General features: G+C 39.9%; 1 protein-coding gene across 1 annotated transcript in view; it reads right to left on the minus strand.

The window, feature by feature from the left end:
• Nucleotides 1–8,517: 8,517 nt before the first annotated feature.
• Nucleotides 8,518–16,319, minus strand: part of IRS1 (insulin receptor substrate 1) — a 56,287-nt gene continuing 48,485 nt past the window's right edge. Inside the window, exon 2 of the mRNA XM_075158205.1 lies at nt 8,518–10,104. The gene's annotated coding sequence lies outside the window, so the exon portion shown is untranslated. The remainder of the gene's footprint in view (nt 10,105–16,319) is intronic.

Here is a 16,319-nt window from a genome sequence, read left to right on the forward strand (position 1 = left end):
CCCCCGAACAAAGAATCCTTATGACACTGAACTCCCTTTAAGGAGCCTCTTTTTAAGCCTCACTGTTTAAACAAAACACAACACAAAACAACACACTAGTATCTTATGGACTACTTTGTATGGTAGAGAATTATCTTCTGTTAATTCAGCTCCCTCTCAGAAATGAACGCTTTGTTTTCCTGTCTTAGGAAGTCAGGATACCGTACTCTGTGTGTGTATTTCAGTTCACTCTGCCATACATTCCCCCAATTAATTTTGGCAGCAACAAAGTTGGAGAAGTAATTTAAAATTATGATCATACGGAAGCATTGTATTTTACTGCAGCAAAATCAGCACTCCTGTTTTAACTCTCCGGACCTTTCATTTCCTGTGAAGGAGTGCAGGAGGTAAAATCTGTTTCTGAAGGCACGGCCTTAAGAGTTCTCACAATTTTGTTTTTCAATTATTTTCCTTCATAATAAATGAAAATGTATACAGTGTTACACTTAGACAGCGTTGCAGTACCACAATAGCACCAAATAGGTATATTAAAGGTGAATTAGACTAGAACACTAAGGCTGTTAGATCAAAGAAAGTCAATCTAAATTTATCTTTGTCCACCTTAGAAAACAACAGAGAAGAAAGCAAGGAATGCAAATGATAGGCATGAGAAATCTGACTCTTGCTTCAAAAAAGAATATGCAGAAATACTGAAAACAACAAAATGTGCAAAGATGACGAAGGGAGAATTTGAGCACATTGGACTTGTAATTTATTTCCTTTGCATTTCATTTCTCGTTTCCTTCTCATTATAGCTATTGAAATATTTTTTAGGGAAGCATTATAATATAATGACAGTTATCTGTGTGAATTGTAAGTCATTCATGGCTTAACTCCTCTTTTTAAGAACTGGCCTTAACTATTTTCAGCCTAAGCATGTACTTCCTGTAATTTCCTAAAATTACTTCTGGCGATCATGGGAGCTAGAAGAGCTGCTGATTGCTGGAAAGCGACACTTGAAGTGTCTACACAAAGATCAAATATGAATTTATTAGAGAGCACCTATATGAATGTCTATTGTGATGCGATCAATCATTGATTCTTCACTGACAAGCCTCTGAAAGTAGTTTCTACTCTGCACGCACACGGACATAGTAAGCAGCAAAAAAACCTACAAGCAAGCAAACAAACAAAAACCACCCAAAAAGCCATTCAATTCATAGAGATGTTGATCACAGCTCTCCTTAAAAGATCTAATGTATTTGGCATCAATTTATATTACTGTTACATACGACAAACATCCTGCTTAAATAACAACACTGTTAAGAAAATGGACTGACAAACCCACGTCACATTATGACAATGTTATTTGCTTAGCAAGGGTATGCGATTATTTTACAGTGATGGAAGTTTCATTAGGAAACAATTTCACTGCACTGCCAGCTAGCAAGGTGTGTAACAAACACATTGGGCGAAAAAGACTCTGATCCGAACACTACGTTCATTTTGGATCCCATCAAAAAGAAAGTAGCATGTTCTCTGAGCTGTTAGTCTTCCGGTTTCTTGCTTCTCTTCTTCTAAAGCCAGAATAAGTTTAATAGGTTGCTATGTCTCATGCTGGAAGGTTCCACCTCTTGAGTAGTGTTGTTACCTGTGTAGTCATGTTCTAAATTGTATTTATTAAATTATGGGGTTTTTTAAAAAAAAAAAAGTGAGCTCACTTTTTATTTTGGAGGTCTTTCTTCCAGTGAAATCATTCCACATATCTAGTCAGGAACAAAATTACTTAATAAGGTAAAACCACCCAGTATTCCACCAGGCCATCATTTCCAGCCGAAGATACCAGAGAGGACAGAGCCTTTTAAAACCAAAATAATTCTGTAATGTGGAAAACGAGTCTTATTTCCCAAATAAATTTAATGCTACAAGTCCACCTACTCACAGTAAAATTGGAGAGGCTGTAGTTTCAGGATCCACTGCCTTCAGCGGCAATTTCAAGTCAAGGATTTCACACTTTCCCCTATTCTTGGATCCCTTAAGTCCAAGTCAATTCAGTGATACGGCACACAGTACGTCTCCAGAAAGTTTTGCTGGCATGTTGTGGTAGTGTAGTAGCAGCAACTGTGTAGAGGGCAAGGTCTCACTAAGCCAGCACTGTCCCCCAAGTCAGCATACAGCAGCCAAAGAACATTCAGGTGCTGAAAGTGCTTCACAGAAAAGAGGGAAGCAAAGAAAGTAGTTCCAGGAAGGCATGAGGAGCTCACCAGAAAGGTGAAGAGATGAAGAGCTCAACAATAGAAGCTCCCTCCTTGAAACGTCCATGGGAAGAGGTGTTAAGAGGAGCAAGACTAGCTCACTGTGACTAGAAGAAGCTTCTGTTTTGACAGAGCACAAAGTCAAGACATTAGTGGAGAAGAGCATCATATCTTCAAGAAAGCTTTAAAGACCTTCATTTCATAGAGCTCCTAGCTCTCACAATGAAACTGTGGAAAAACAAACACAGACACCCCAAAGCACTTACACATGTGTATAGAGCCATTCTTGGTGTAAGGATATACTTGCTTTAAGCTTCTGCATTTAGTTTATAGGCTTTGTTTAGTTAAGATCACTTTAATGAATCTTCAGCAGGCATTGCACTGGTCTTCCTGAATAGCAGTGGTCTCCTGAGCCAGGGTCAAGTGCGACTTCCATATAGATTACAAAGAAGTTTTTTTGAGAAGAACCGCAGACCTGACTTAAAACTCTTATCTTCTGGTGAGAACACCTTGCCTTTGCAACAGTTATAATGCAACTCAAGAGTGGAAGGGACTGCCGGACTAAACACAGCATGAAACCTTCCAGCAACCAAGTTATCCAACTGAGCAAGATGATATTAAAAAGAACAGAGGAAGCATTGAAGTGGATGCCGAAATCTGGAGAGATAAGAAGGGCTGGATAGTACTACTATTCTGCAACAACAAAGTTTACGTATTTTCTTTACAAGCATCTCTATGTTGCCCAACACTGCAGGAGTCGAGTACTTCTTATTCTTTACTTCATCTTCCTAACAAGAAGGTAAAAATAATTTTCATTTTGCATACACAAACTGCGGCAATAACGTTAAGTGATTTATCCATATTCATACAATGTTTTGGAAGAGGTAAGAACAAACAGCTCACTCATATCTCATGGTTAGCTCTAATTTTAAAAATAGCACAGCAGGCAGAAGTCTCTTCATCTTTCACATACATGTGTCATGTTCAGGCCCTTCTCCTTATCTTTCACCTCAGATGACAACCTCAGGATTAGCCACATAACTGGGAGACAGGTGATGAGCCAACAGATTACCAGGCCACTTCACACAGAGAAAGCCTGACAAGGAAGAAGCCCAGGCAAATTGTTTCCCGGCAGATTTAGGAAAGAACATTTCAGCTTACCTTTTCCTGTGGGATCCTGCTGAGGTGGCACCGACAGTGTGGATGAAGGAGACGGACTGCATGATTAAGGGAAGCTGGCAAGAACTCCCCCAGCAGGCTGCATTTCGGCAGTCACAGACGCACTGCGAAGAGGCTGAAATTAATGCAAAACACGCTGCTGATAAAGGCACGCTGACAGTAGGAGCTAGATTACTCTGCCATGCAGCTGAGGAAAGCCAGATGTTGTGGTAAAATGGCAGGCTGGGCAGGACAGCAACGACGTCCTCCTCTGAGGAGGTGAAAGCATGCAGATTCAGTGCACAAGGCCTCCAGGCTGCTCTGAAGAAAAGATAATCAAATTCTAGTTATTGAAACAGCAGGAGTATCTAAAGGTTGTTAGATGACACCCTTTTTTCTCTAAGTTAGTCATATCTGTATTTGAAGGACAAATAACCACTTTTTGGTCCTTCATGGGCTCAATCCATGTTTTGGATTGAGACAGCGACCACAGGAACCGGACACTCACCTTATTTCCATCCGCCTTTTAAAAACAAAAGCCAACCACCTGTTGTTGATTTCAGAAGATACGGCCTGAGGAAAAAACCAATGACCAGTTGGCCTGGCACCCCTCTCAGCTGACTGCAGAGAGAATCAGGAGATGCGAGAGATTTTGCTGTTCTCAAACTCCTGCCTTAATCAAATTTCCAAACAACAAAGAAAAATGAAATGCTGTTCTAAATTCACCAGCTGAAGGTGAAACAGTAAATTGATAAATGGTTATAGTTATGATTTCTTCTTTCAGTTAATGTTCATAGAAGTGGGAAAACAGAGCACTACCACTGCAGCGAGGAAACCTAACAGGGCGGTAACACTGCCCACAATAAACTGAGGAGAAAACCCCTGACATGTCAACTTTATTGTATTTTATTGACAATAAATAATTCATGGCATAACTGACATTTTATTCAGTCTAATTAATAATTAGTTATTAAACCAAAAAACCCCGAACAAACAAGAGAACGAGAGACAGCAGCTGCCGCTTCCTAGTTGAGCAGGAGGGCCCCTCAGAAAGTCGCCCCCCGGGCCCTGTACAGCACAGCCACGCGCAGCTTCCATACCGGGAAGGTTCAACCGTGACATCGAACGGCCAAACCGTGCCAGACTGATTCTGAAAATAAAAAATAAAAGTAAAAAGAAAGGCAGAGGTTGTGATGCTGCATACAATATCCTGCAATGCCACAAGCCTCTGGATAGTCAGACAGGAACAGAGCTGTAAGCAGAACTTTTCCTTTTCAAAAATTACTGGCAAAAATATCAAAGCCATTATCTGGTATTTTTAATTTTCTATCAATTCCGTAGCAGCATTGCTGCTTTAATGGTTTTTACTTGCAACACTCTACCCTCTACAAACATAGCAGGTGAGTTCTCCAGTTGGGTCTCTTTCCTCTAAACAATCAGTGCTTCAATTTCTATAGATAGAAGCAGGGCCTAACAGTAGTTGAAAAAGCATAACCATTTTTTTCAAGACACAGAATAACTCCTCTTCTGTTGTTCTGATTCAATATAGCTTACCTGCTTACAGATAACTTGATTTCTCTGAGATGTATTCAATTGGTTTAATCTACAGAAGGCATATAGGTTTTATTTTATTCTTTTACTGTCCATCTCCAAATATAACTGTCAAGTATCCTAATACAGCAGAAATGGGAGTTCTGGAGATCCTTGCAGCCAGAGGGATACCCACCAAAGAGAGCCTTTCTAAGGTTGTGCAGTGTTAAGGGGATTTCCCAGCAGTTACTTTTCCATGGCCCTTGGGTAATGCAAAGTACCACTTTTCAAACCTCCTGCCAATTCAGATCAGGAGTTCAGAATGGCACAGAACCTTTTACAGAAAACGTGTTCCCAGTGAGCTTCGCGAGGCACAGGGTGTTCAAGTTCCACCCCCCACCCCCACGAGGCCTCGCACCCAGCCTTACTCTGTCTTACAGTACAGACGCAGAGTTCTTGGGTTGTTTTCTGTAACATCTGAGCCTGCCCACTGCAGGCATACACTAACGTTTGATTATCCCGTTACTGCTAGTCCAAATGTAGAATACAAAACTTCCAACCTGAAAGTATTTAAATACAGAATTTAGAAAAACGCCTGCTTTCTCAAGTAGTCATTGATTAGCCTCCACCTTTTCCTCTTAGATATAAATGTTCCTTTAGAACATATATTTGGAAAGAAGTGAGTATATGACAGATCGTAGTCCTCCCCATCTCAGATTCCCCATTCCATCTTTTTTGAGAATAGTACCACCTTAGAGGTACAAAGACAAAAAAGAGCGAGCTTTTCTACAAACTGAAAGTCCTGATTTTTTTCCATTTCCACTCTTTTCCATTCTCCATCCTACAGCCTGAAGACTTTCATATGGGCATCCGCTAAGTTCACAAACAACTTATTTACGGTATCTTCAAAGTCACAGCTTAATGAAATTACTTACAAGCAGGTAAATTCAAGGTGAACTGGACAAGGGTGAATACCGTCACTTTACACGAGTGAACTAGCCTCAAGGCTTGCAGGCTATAAAAAACCAAAGAAACCAAAAAACCATCAGCTGCACCCAAAGATGGGTTGGAGGTCACACAAGAGATGGGCAAAAGATTCACCCTAACTTCACTATTTTCAGTATTGCTTCTTTAAACTAAGGTAGCTTAGGTGAATTAAGTTGCAGAACAAAGCACTCAAACATCTGTCCAGATTGATTCAATTAACAGTTGACATGCTGTACTTGAGCTCCTACCAAGTATTAGCTTCAGCTAATAATTTCAAAAGCAAACGTTAAGGCTGTTCATATTGCTGAATGAATCTGTTGCTGCAAAGTTGAGTTATGTAACTGAAATAATGGCGCACGCTAAGTTGATAGGACCCATTTAAGCTCATACTACTCATTACACAGCCCTTGAGTGTAATAGAGGGCATGAATAATAGCTTCAGCTAAGTCAGCTGGTAGGAAGATGGACACGGATGCTTAGGTCTTAAATATGCAGAGAGTAAGGCTACAGCACTAGAATATGCTTATAAAGGTAGCCTGAGTTTCTTTTTTGTTTTCTGAATTTGTACTTTTGCTGGGAAAAAAAAAATAAACACTATAGGAGACATATGACATTTTAAATACTAAGTGAAGAGGTTAATATCAAAGACTAGAAGGACAAAAATTCATTTAGAGTTCCACAACATACATGCCAACTCAGCATCAAATTAAGCTTGAACACAGCAATCCTTGCAAAAACCCAAGTGTATAAGTGTTGCTTGTGCTCCTGGAGACTGCTTCAAATGGTTTTTCCAACCCCATTCATTTTCAACCAATAGCACTAATAAATGTATTCGGTACAGAGGTTTTGAAAACTGAAGCTGTTCCATCAATGGAGCCAGAAAGGAACTCAATAACCAGCAACTTCCACTTGAAAAAAATTCAAAGCAAAATAAACTCCTGAGCATCTGAGTTTTACCAGCTACTATAGGACTGATCCCATTTGTTCATTTTCAAACTTGAAGAAATTATAATCTGTTCTGTGGCAGACAGAACAAAAGAATTCATAAAAGGATAAGATAGTATAGTACCATATTTTTGAGGCATTTATGTTTTAATTTAAAAGGGTTCAGTTCATAATGGTCTATTTATTAAAGTTTGCAATTTATAAGAATAAAAATCTATGCAAGAAAAGAAGAGTTTCAGGTTTGGTTATGAATGCATTTTGCTTCAAAAGCCTTTTTAAAACATTTGCTAAACACGCATGTTTAATTTTACTAGGAAAAAATAACAATTAACATAAAAACAATGCACATTAACATCATTAACAAGCTGTTTCTCTGGCCGTACGTTACTATTAACATGAATGGAAACCCACCAGATCAGCACTATCCTCCCCCCCACCACTCCCTTCCATAATGACCATTGCCCATTCCTACAGTTTTTTTAAATTCATATTTTATGAACAAAATTTGCTCATAGATGCATCACTGTGAAATACTTCTACCAGGATTAAATGTACTCACTAATGCCTTTTAAAACTTAACAGTAGCTTCCAGTACCTACAAACCTATTATTTCAGTAATTGCTAGAGCATGCAAATTATCTGAAAGAATGCAAAGCACAATGGCCATAAAATACCGTTCTATCCAAGGCACTTACACGGGCTAATATTTAGCAACCAAATCAACACAGTGAACATTTATGTTAATTCATTAAGCTGGAGAAGGCTGTGGGCAAAGGGGTTGGGGGTGAGTTGTTTTTACGTTTTTACTTCAGAACATATGCAAGTTTTCATTGCAACTAAACCCCATTAGAAAAACAAACAAACAAACAAACAAAAAAAGAAGGATCTTAAGATAAAATGAAAATGGGTAACTTACAAATTTAAATACTGGTCTGATGCACGTGGCTTTCTTTTTAAAGCAAGTGCTGCCTTCTTGATTCTTTCGGAAAATACACACCAACGCTCATCAAGAGTAATAGGCAAACTACTGCGGATCGGCTTGCCCCTTCCTACATAAAAAAGAAGCAAAGCCTTGTGTTTTTTACCGATTGGTATCAGCCTCTTTGGGAGGAGACTGTTCTGTAAGCAAAGGCCAAGATTTCCAAAGGCAGCACCCTGGGCAGTCACAGGTCCTTCTCAGGCTGCAGCCTCACCATGCAACATCATCCTCAAATCTGCCAGCACCATCATTCATGCAATTGTTCCCAGTGATCTGGAATGATTTAAGTATTCTTAAGCTGCGAGTCCTTTCTTAAGTGAATATTTTACTTGACAGGGTCGAAGTGCTTATATATGTGCAATAATACCAGCAGATCTAAGGGAACGGTAAACCTCCAGCAAAAGGAGAGGTGAAAAATAGCTGTGCAATGGCCCCTCCATCTATACTGCAGTCAGAAGAGGACATTGCATTAACCATAGCCTAACCCCAGACATCATAAACATCTCCCGGGAAAGAAACCCCTTCTTTGAGGATTTGACAGGCTTCCTGCAGGGAGAGCTGGTGCTTTGAGTGCCTGCCTTTTCCTGAAAACAAGAATCCTGTCGAATGTGCACTGGTCCATGGAGTTGCTTCGCAGAAGCAGGACGAGGGACCAACAGGGACCTGACATGGCTTCAAGTTCAATTATCACTTCAACAATGTTTTACTTGGAAATCCATGATCTCAATATTTTTCCAGTCCCAAAAAGAATTAAGGCTCTGCAAATGCTACACACAAAAGAATTTCTATCTGCATAGAACCAGAGTGGAACACAGGAGAGTCGCAGAAGAATTCTTCCTCATCCTTCCTCTTGCACTGATTTCCAGGCAACCATCTGGGCCGTTCTTTTTAAATTTTATGCTGAAGTCTTGCTATTGCTTCCAGTGATTTCACTTGCTGTGAACTCTTCCACCGGCTTAAGTGGAAGGAGGGCTGTATCCTGAAGATTCTCCAGAAAACTGAAACAAGAGCTTTAGTGAAATAATTCAAGGAAGCATACTCCCTACTACACCTAATCACACTTGACTTTATTCTTAAGCTATGGCGATCCACAGCCATTCTCAATTACACACAATGGAAACATGAAAGAAACCTGGTAGGACAATTTGAGATATTTGAGACAGCTTACCAAGAAAACAAAAAAACCCAAAAAACACTACAGCAGATAAAACAGTATCTAGTTTATTACATATAGAAAGAGATTTCCAGAATTTACAAACACCCACATTTTCATTCCAGGGAAAGAGTCAATTTGAAAAGTTCACCCTTTTTTGTTTTTATTTTGTTTTGTGGTTTTCTGTTGGTTGTTTTTTTTTGCTTTACAATATATACAATGGAAGACACTGATTTCTTTTTTCTGATTTTTTTTGTCAGTTCCTGTGCAATTGATGAATTCAAGTTGACACTTGTAAATGCCATGTACAGTAATGTTTGTCTTCATTGTAGTTAATACAGACTATTATTTTACAAGGAGTACAAAATTATTTTTCTTTTGGAAAGAACTCAACTCAACATCAGGGTTATCTTACAACTGATAGTATCAGTAAATATGACTGTACAATCAAGGCCCAGGGACCAATGACTCATATTATATTATTTTCTGAATTACAATCTTAAAACAAGAATAGTACCCTACTCTATTCTTAGAAGCCTTGTTTTAAGCAGGTTTCCCACTCTGTTTACAACAGAATATAGTATACCTCAGTTCCACATCAAAAAAGATGTGCTGTAGGAAAAGTTACATTTTAATTAAAAAAGTACATGTATAAATCAAAACCTATGTTAAATATTTAATACTCTTCAACCAACATTAAGTTTTGTATGTAATAATTTACAATGATGATTTGTCATACAGGTTTTCAGCAGCAAATGAAGATGTGTAAATGTGCTAGTAAGATACCCATTCTCACCATGACATAGTGGTGGGCACATCAGTTCATTGTGGCCAGCTAAGTCCTTATGGTAGAGGATGAAGTAAGAGAGACTCATTGTCCAGGTGTCACAGTGCTTCTGCTTGGCACAACACAGGATGTGCAGCTCAGTCAACTAACTCCTGAGGTTTGTGTAAAGTAAACAAACTGAACTGGATGCATCGTACCCATTTACAGAGGAAGAGGAGGAGGAGGAGGAGGAGGAGGAGGTGAGGTCCTAGTTGTGATAGCATGAAACAATTATAGTCTTGATACCCATGAGTTAAAAGAAGGATTTGCTGAGGTTGTATAGGTCATCATTCTGAAATTGAAAGAGAAAGAAAATTAGCATCATAGGAACTTTAAAAGCTTTTCTGTAATTACTTCCCTCCCCCTCCTTCTTTTTTTTTCCCTTCAAAAGAGTTATCATCCAAACTGAAAATGTTAGCACCTTGAAAAATTATGGCATACACAGTTGAACTGTACTCAAGCATCTGAATCCCAAAAGCATTTAAAACAGATGTTGGCAATAAAATTCAAAGCAGTCAGAAATACATTTAACACTTGCATGAGATTCACCTAAGCAGAAACAATTTAAGTGTCCATACTGATTAACTCTGACAAGCTCCTGTGACAAGAGAAAGAAAAGCTCAAACCATTAGCCTGCTGTTGGCGTTTTTACCCACTACAAGAAAGATTCATTAGATATCAGGCCTCCTTGTAGGGCTTCCTGGCCACCTGCAAATGCTACGGCTTGTATGAGAAGGATGACCAAGGAATGCAGCATTAGGGGTGCTGCATTACCATTCCCTCTTGACACACAGGTTACAAAAAAAATTGTATCCAGAAAGCCCATACATTTATCTACATTCTGCTTCTCTCTCTGAGAGAGGACTGGGTGAATAACAAGGTCCTGCAACCCCAATAATGCGCAGCACAGGTTTACTGGGGAATGACCGTCAGAAGCTGCCTTGGACCCTGTCCCACCAGTCCTCCTCATCTCTTGGCTCCAGCCTTCCTGATCTAGCACATAGTGCAACTGTCTCTGTCAACAAGTCCTCTCAGCTCTGCTTTTCGCACAGGCAGGTCAGCAGCACAAGGGCTCTGATCACGAGCGACGTAGTGCACAGTGAGGCGCTCTCGGTGCCGATCTGCCTCGTGTCCTGCCAGCAATCCCGCGGCAGATGCTTCAGCCCCAGCAGGGAATGGTGTCCCTGCTGCAGGACGCAGGGTTGAGGTCGCATGCTGGGGCGCCATGGGGTGCCTCTGCACTCGAGGTCCTGCCGCAATGGCTGGCCACGCGCATGCACAGCGCGCGCCTCCCGCCAGCCGCTGGTGTCAGCCCTGCTGCCTGCGGCGGCCGCGCAGGCATGCGATCCCCGAGCCACCGCAGACCACAGCCCCGTCCTCCTTTCTTCGCGCTACAGTCGCATGCAGCCTCGCCCGCTGGGGACTGAACAACGCACCAGTGAAATGAACACTATTTTTGTTTTAACTGGGCTTACAGGACTACCATCATTTACATTTCAGGAGTTTCACCTAAAATCTGATGAAGCAAGACTTAGATTTTACATAAAAGTGTGCCTATTTCTATATTCAATATTAACTATGCTTCTGAAAAGATAGGTAAACACTGCATTTTCCTCAGTACAAATAAAGACTTCCCATAGACACGCTGAAGTAAAAAAACTGAAAAGACCTCCTGTCCTATATTCATTAATTGCTCAAGAAACAGAATTTACTTTGTGTGGTCCTTCAAGTGAAAGGAAAGCCTATCCCTGCAAATGATGTGTGGTATGCTGTGAAAACCCCCTGGAGAATTATCTCACAGATCTCTTATTTACTTTCAACTTTCTCCTGCACTCACATTGCGATCTACTGGAATGTGCCTACCCAAATATCTATATACAGCATCACATAGCTTTGCAGCTTTCAACTATGTTGGACCTAAAATTAGCCAGTAATGCCATACTTTATTAATAAAGATGAGCAACAAAGGAGAAATGGCTTCATTTAAACGGAGGAGGAAAGTGTACGTGATTTGCGTGCTGCAAATCTGAGGCGGGTGTTTCACACCCCGCTCCTGTCCAGCAGGGCCAGAGGAACCAGTTGGGTGCCCACCAGCAGGGCCCCACAGCCCGACCTGCCCTGCACGTACAGGGCAAGCGGAAGGAAAGCGAGTAACGGCTTTTCTACATCGCTAGACCTTATTCTGCTACGAGATTTTAAGTACATAAATAATAATTTGCAGTATCAGGGCCAACTATTACGCCTCTTCACTAGTATTCAGTTCATCTAAATTCAAATACATCATGTATTGAACAAAATGGCCTGTCCGATCCAATTCCTCACCAGTTCAACCAATATGGGGAAGAAGTCATTGCAACCGCTACTAGTGGGCATTCATTCCTGGATTCAGAAGTCAGAAGCGCAAAGGAAGAAAGAGTAACAAGTCTATTTGAAAAACAAAACACTTCCTAGGGGAATTCACTAAGAAAATAATACTGAGGAAACCCACAGTTACAGAAACCCAGACGCTCACATACTGAAGTCCTGCACCTGTGTAAAAAGAGTGAAAAAACACAGCAGGCTGAAACATCAAAGAGTTTGAGACTTGGAATGGAGAGCCAGAATCATGTAGGACACGAACTGGTACAGGCTGCATTTCATACAAACTTCAGCTGCAGGTATGACAGGACGCAGGGGCATGGAGCAGTTTCAAGCTTGTAATTACACCTCCAGGACCTTCAGCAGTACAACATCAGTCTATCTATCAGTCACCCTTTGGTAAAAAAATGTATCGGTAGCTTTTGTTTTCTTCTGATTTTCTGAAGGAAAAAAAATTTAGACTCTTCGCTATGGACCATCTGAAATTATTGACTGCAATTATTTGTTTTCACATCTCCAATTCCTCTGACAAATCTCTTTCCACAAAACAAAAATTGTAACTGAGAATGACACCCTGTGCTACTATTACAGGACAGCGGTGCCTGTTCTGTCTGAATGCACAAATATGCCTAGAAAACAACCATTTTTTGTTTGTTTTGTTTTTTTGAGCAGCAAAGCTGCTCCTCCAAGGTCACTGGAAATACAGTCAACCTACAAAGCCTTGAATCCAGGGAATTCTTGTTTGTGTGTAACTTACAGCCAAAAGCCCCATCCTCAATTTTAGCATACAAATGCTCTTTGCTGGACTTAAAAAAATATTTCTTAAATTTTTGACAGAACAGTCTGAATCACCTCTCTCCTCATTGAACAATTACAGTATGTTTCAAGGCAGAAGTACCTTATTCGGAATTGAAGTCATCAGCTGGATACCTCATTGTTTCTTATCAACAGCCATCAGCATTTCCTTAACAACATATAAAAACAGTGCAGAAGACAAGTGTTTTAATAGAGAGTGCTAGGACTGCAGCGAGCTGAGGTAAGGATCATTAAAACTACTGACATCACTGTTGGCAACCAGAGAAAAGGGAAAACCTGTGTTTAATCTATTTCCTATTCACCACAAGTTTCAGCTGGAGTCCCCAATAATGCCGTTTGTGGTTGACTTTATGGAAAAAATTAGTGATGCAAGAAAAACATACTGAAACAAACAAGCATCTTTAAAAGTTACTACAAGGTACCTTTGACAAGTACTCTCTGCTCAACATCTGTTACAACACACATGCAGATAACACTCACGCACGTTCCAGCTGGCAACGCTTTCTTCTCAAATCTATTAGTCCAGGCTAACTGTAGTTCCTATTACAGCTGAAGTCCCATTCTTAAATCCAGTAACTAAAAGTAAGTTGATACTTCATTTTATTTCCATTATTGTGGAGATGGAGAAGGAGTGGAGTACTTAAAATTTGAACTCTCTAAGAGCAGAGTGTCTAGACAATTTAATAATGTATCTTTCCTGAAGCTAACAGAAATTTCATACATAAAATAGATGTGTTGTTAAAATACACCTGAAGTGTAATCCTTACTCCTTCCTTACAATCCATTCTCTTTGAAAAGTAACCAAGGAGGAACAAATATATCAAAAGAAACGAAAGTGAAAACTCAAGCGATCTTCAAGCAAAAGACTTTCCAGTCAGCAATTTAAACTTCTATTTGCTATTAAGGGCCAATAATGTGTCTTGTCCCTAAAACAGCAATAGAAATGCCCTTCTAAAGGGTCGTTTCATTTCAAAACAAGTAAAATAATGCTGTTGAAGCTCTGCGATCATTTCAGCAAATAAATGCAACTACTTTGTCACTGATTAATATGCCAGGGCAAAATGCGGCTCCCAAACATCAGACCTGCTTAGTACACGGTGACGCCTGTCCAGTGTTAGCTGGATGTCTGTTTAGGAAACAACTCTACAGGTAACAGAGCCAGGTCAACGAAAAGATGATTTCTGACTGAAGAAAACGCAGATTTTTCCAGACCTACCGAAGAATGATCATTTCCCAACTCTGTCATCAACCTTGCTGAACTAAATGTATTCTCCAAAACTGTACCTATCCCACCAGCATCTCATTCCAAACAATGAACGACTGGTTGAAGACTCCCTGTCAAAGTTACTAGTTATAAATAAAAGGTTTTAAAAGTAAATGCATTTGTTGTTTACTTTAGGATCATACAGAGTATCCTATTCTGTGTAAATTAAACAGTGATTTAGTGCATAATGAACACATCTACTTAGCAAAAAATAAAAAGCTCGGGAACCAAAGCTCAAAATAGATAGCCATTATGAAAACACACCAGCAGACTCCTGCAGAATTTCGCAAGTCGAGGTGTGCATGCAGCCTGGGCACCCTTTGCCTGGGCAGGTATAACCAAGTGTCTTTAGAAATCTGACACAAAGTAAACATATTAAGTAGTCCTGAAAAGCTCATTTACAGCTCTTGTCTTGGTGACATTTGCATGAGTCATCACCTAATTATAATGAAACGGTGCACACCTACTTAAAAGCTGAATTTATCCACGTTTTTGTGTTCACCATACTGATGATCATAAGTAGTGTCTGTTTACATTTTTCTTGGCATTACTAATGTGCGCACAGATATGGGAAATATCCCATTCGGATAAATTAAAAACATCAACCAAAATTTAAGCTAGCTCAAAGAACTTCTTTTCAAAGAGATGCAAATATGTTGTACAGTTTCCCCAATCTCACATGGACCGTTGAAAGAGTAAAGGAATGCAAGAAGAAACAATGGTTGCTCTAGTATGTTAATTGCAGCCTGAGTACTAACAAAAGGAATTCAAAATAGAACTAAACAAGGTAATTACAACATTGCTATTTAACTTGACAGGCTATAATCTACATTTAATAAGCCTAGATAAGCTTTTCTTCATTGTACCCCAAAATGCCTATTTCAGCTTTCTTGTGAATGTCCTAAGTGGGGAATTACTGACGATTCGGTTTCACCAAGTCCTTTCCTATCAGGCCAAGTAACTGGATTTGGTGTTTTCATCCCCTTCTTCTTCCTCATATAGGTAATCATTCACTGATGGAGGAACCTAAGGACTAGTAATAGATGGTACAGTCTTTCTGCTAGGAGCTCAGACAAAATTCACTCCCTTCATGTACAGCAGTGAAAAAAAGTCATCCTCACCACAGAGGAATATTTTCCTCTTTTCCCCAGAAAGAGAAGGTGGGAAAAATCCAAAAACTAAGAGACTTTGAGCAGAACCAGTTCTTACATTTAAGAACCCATTTCCTGGGGTGTAAGTACAGTGGGAAAACACAAACAAAACCACACACATTCTTTGCATGAGCTTCTGCCCAGCAAAGAATTCATATGTTTGATTCCAACTTCACAGCGTGTCAACCTGATTTAAACTCACTCAAGACAAAACTAAACCCATCCCTGAGGTCAGCAAGAAATGCTGCCACTGCCAGGAAGGCAAGGACTGCCTGCCCCAAGCACCTAGCAGAGAGTGACACTGCCAGAGGTCAGGTTTGCCTGTTTCCACCTGTAAAGAGGAGGAAACGAGCCAGCTCTCCGCACTGGTATATAAAGATACTGGGAAAAGGAATTCACCAAGTTTGTACGTAGAAAAAATATTTAAGCGATCTCCTGCTCTATTACACAAAATCAGCAGCAGCTAGTGGTTTGGACAAAACTGACTTGTCCCAAGTCCTGAATTTCTGATTAAATGTTTCATCTTTTCGATTTTGGAAAAAAAGTTACTGAGTCTCTGTTTTTCTTGAAGACTAAAAGAAACAAGATATGACTAAGTCTAGAAAGAAAGAACTTAAATTCAATAGTTTGTTTTGTAAAGAAATTCTACAACTTTTCTTGCAGTGATACAGCTAAGCGATAAAGCAAAACAACTGTCCAACAGTTGCAAGTTACAAAAAACCAAGATGCAGCCCATAGATTTTTGTTTGTTTGTTTTTTATGAAATGGAAAATATGGGAAGAGTATCCCTCATTAAAAAGTGCTACATTGTAAGTGGGATTCTCATGTTTGTTTCTTCCAATTTTGTAAGGACTGAAGGTCTGGATCTTTCCCCTTCCTTTACTAATAGTCCAGCTGAGTAATTAGCTAAAAGTTGAG

This window comes from Calonectris borealis, chromosome 9 (assembly GCF_964195595.1).
Source record: "Calonectris borealis chromosome 9, bCalBor7.hap1.2, whole genome shotgun sequence".
NCBI classification, from domain to species: domain Eukaryota; kingdom Metazoa; phylum Chordata; class Aves; order Procellariiformes; family Procellariidae; genus Calonectris; species Calonectris borealis.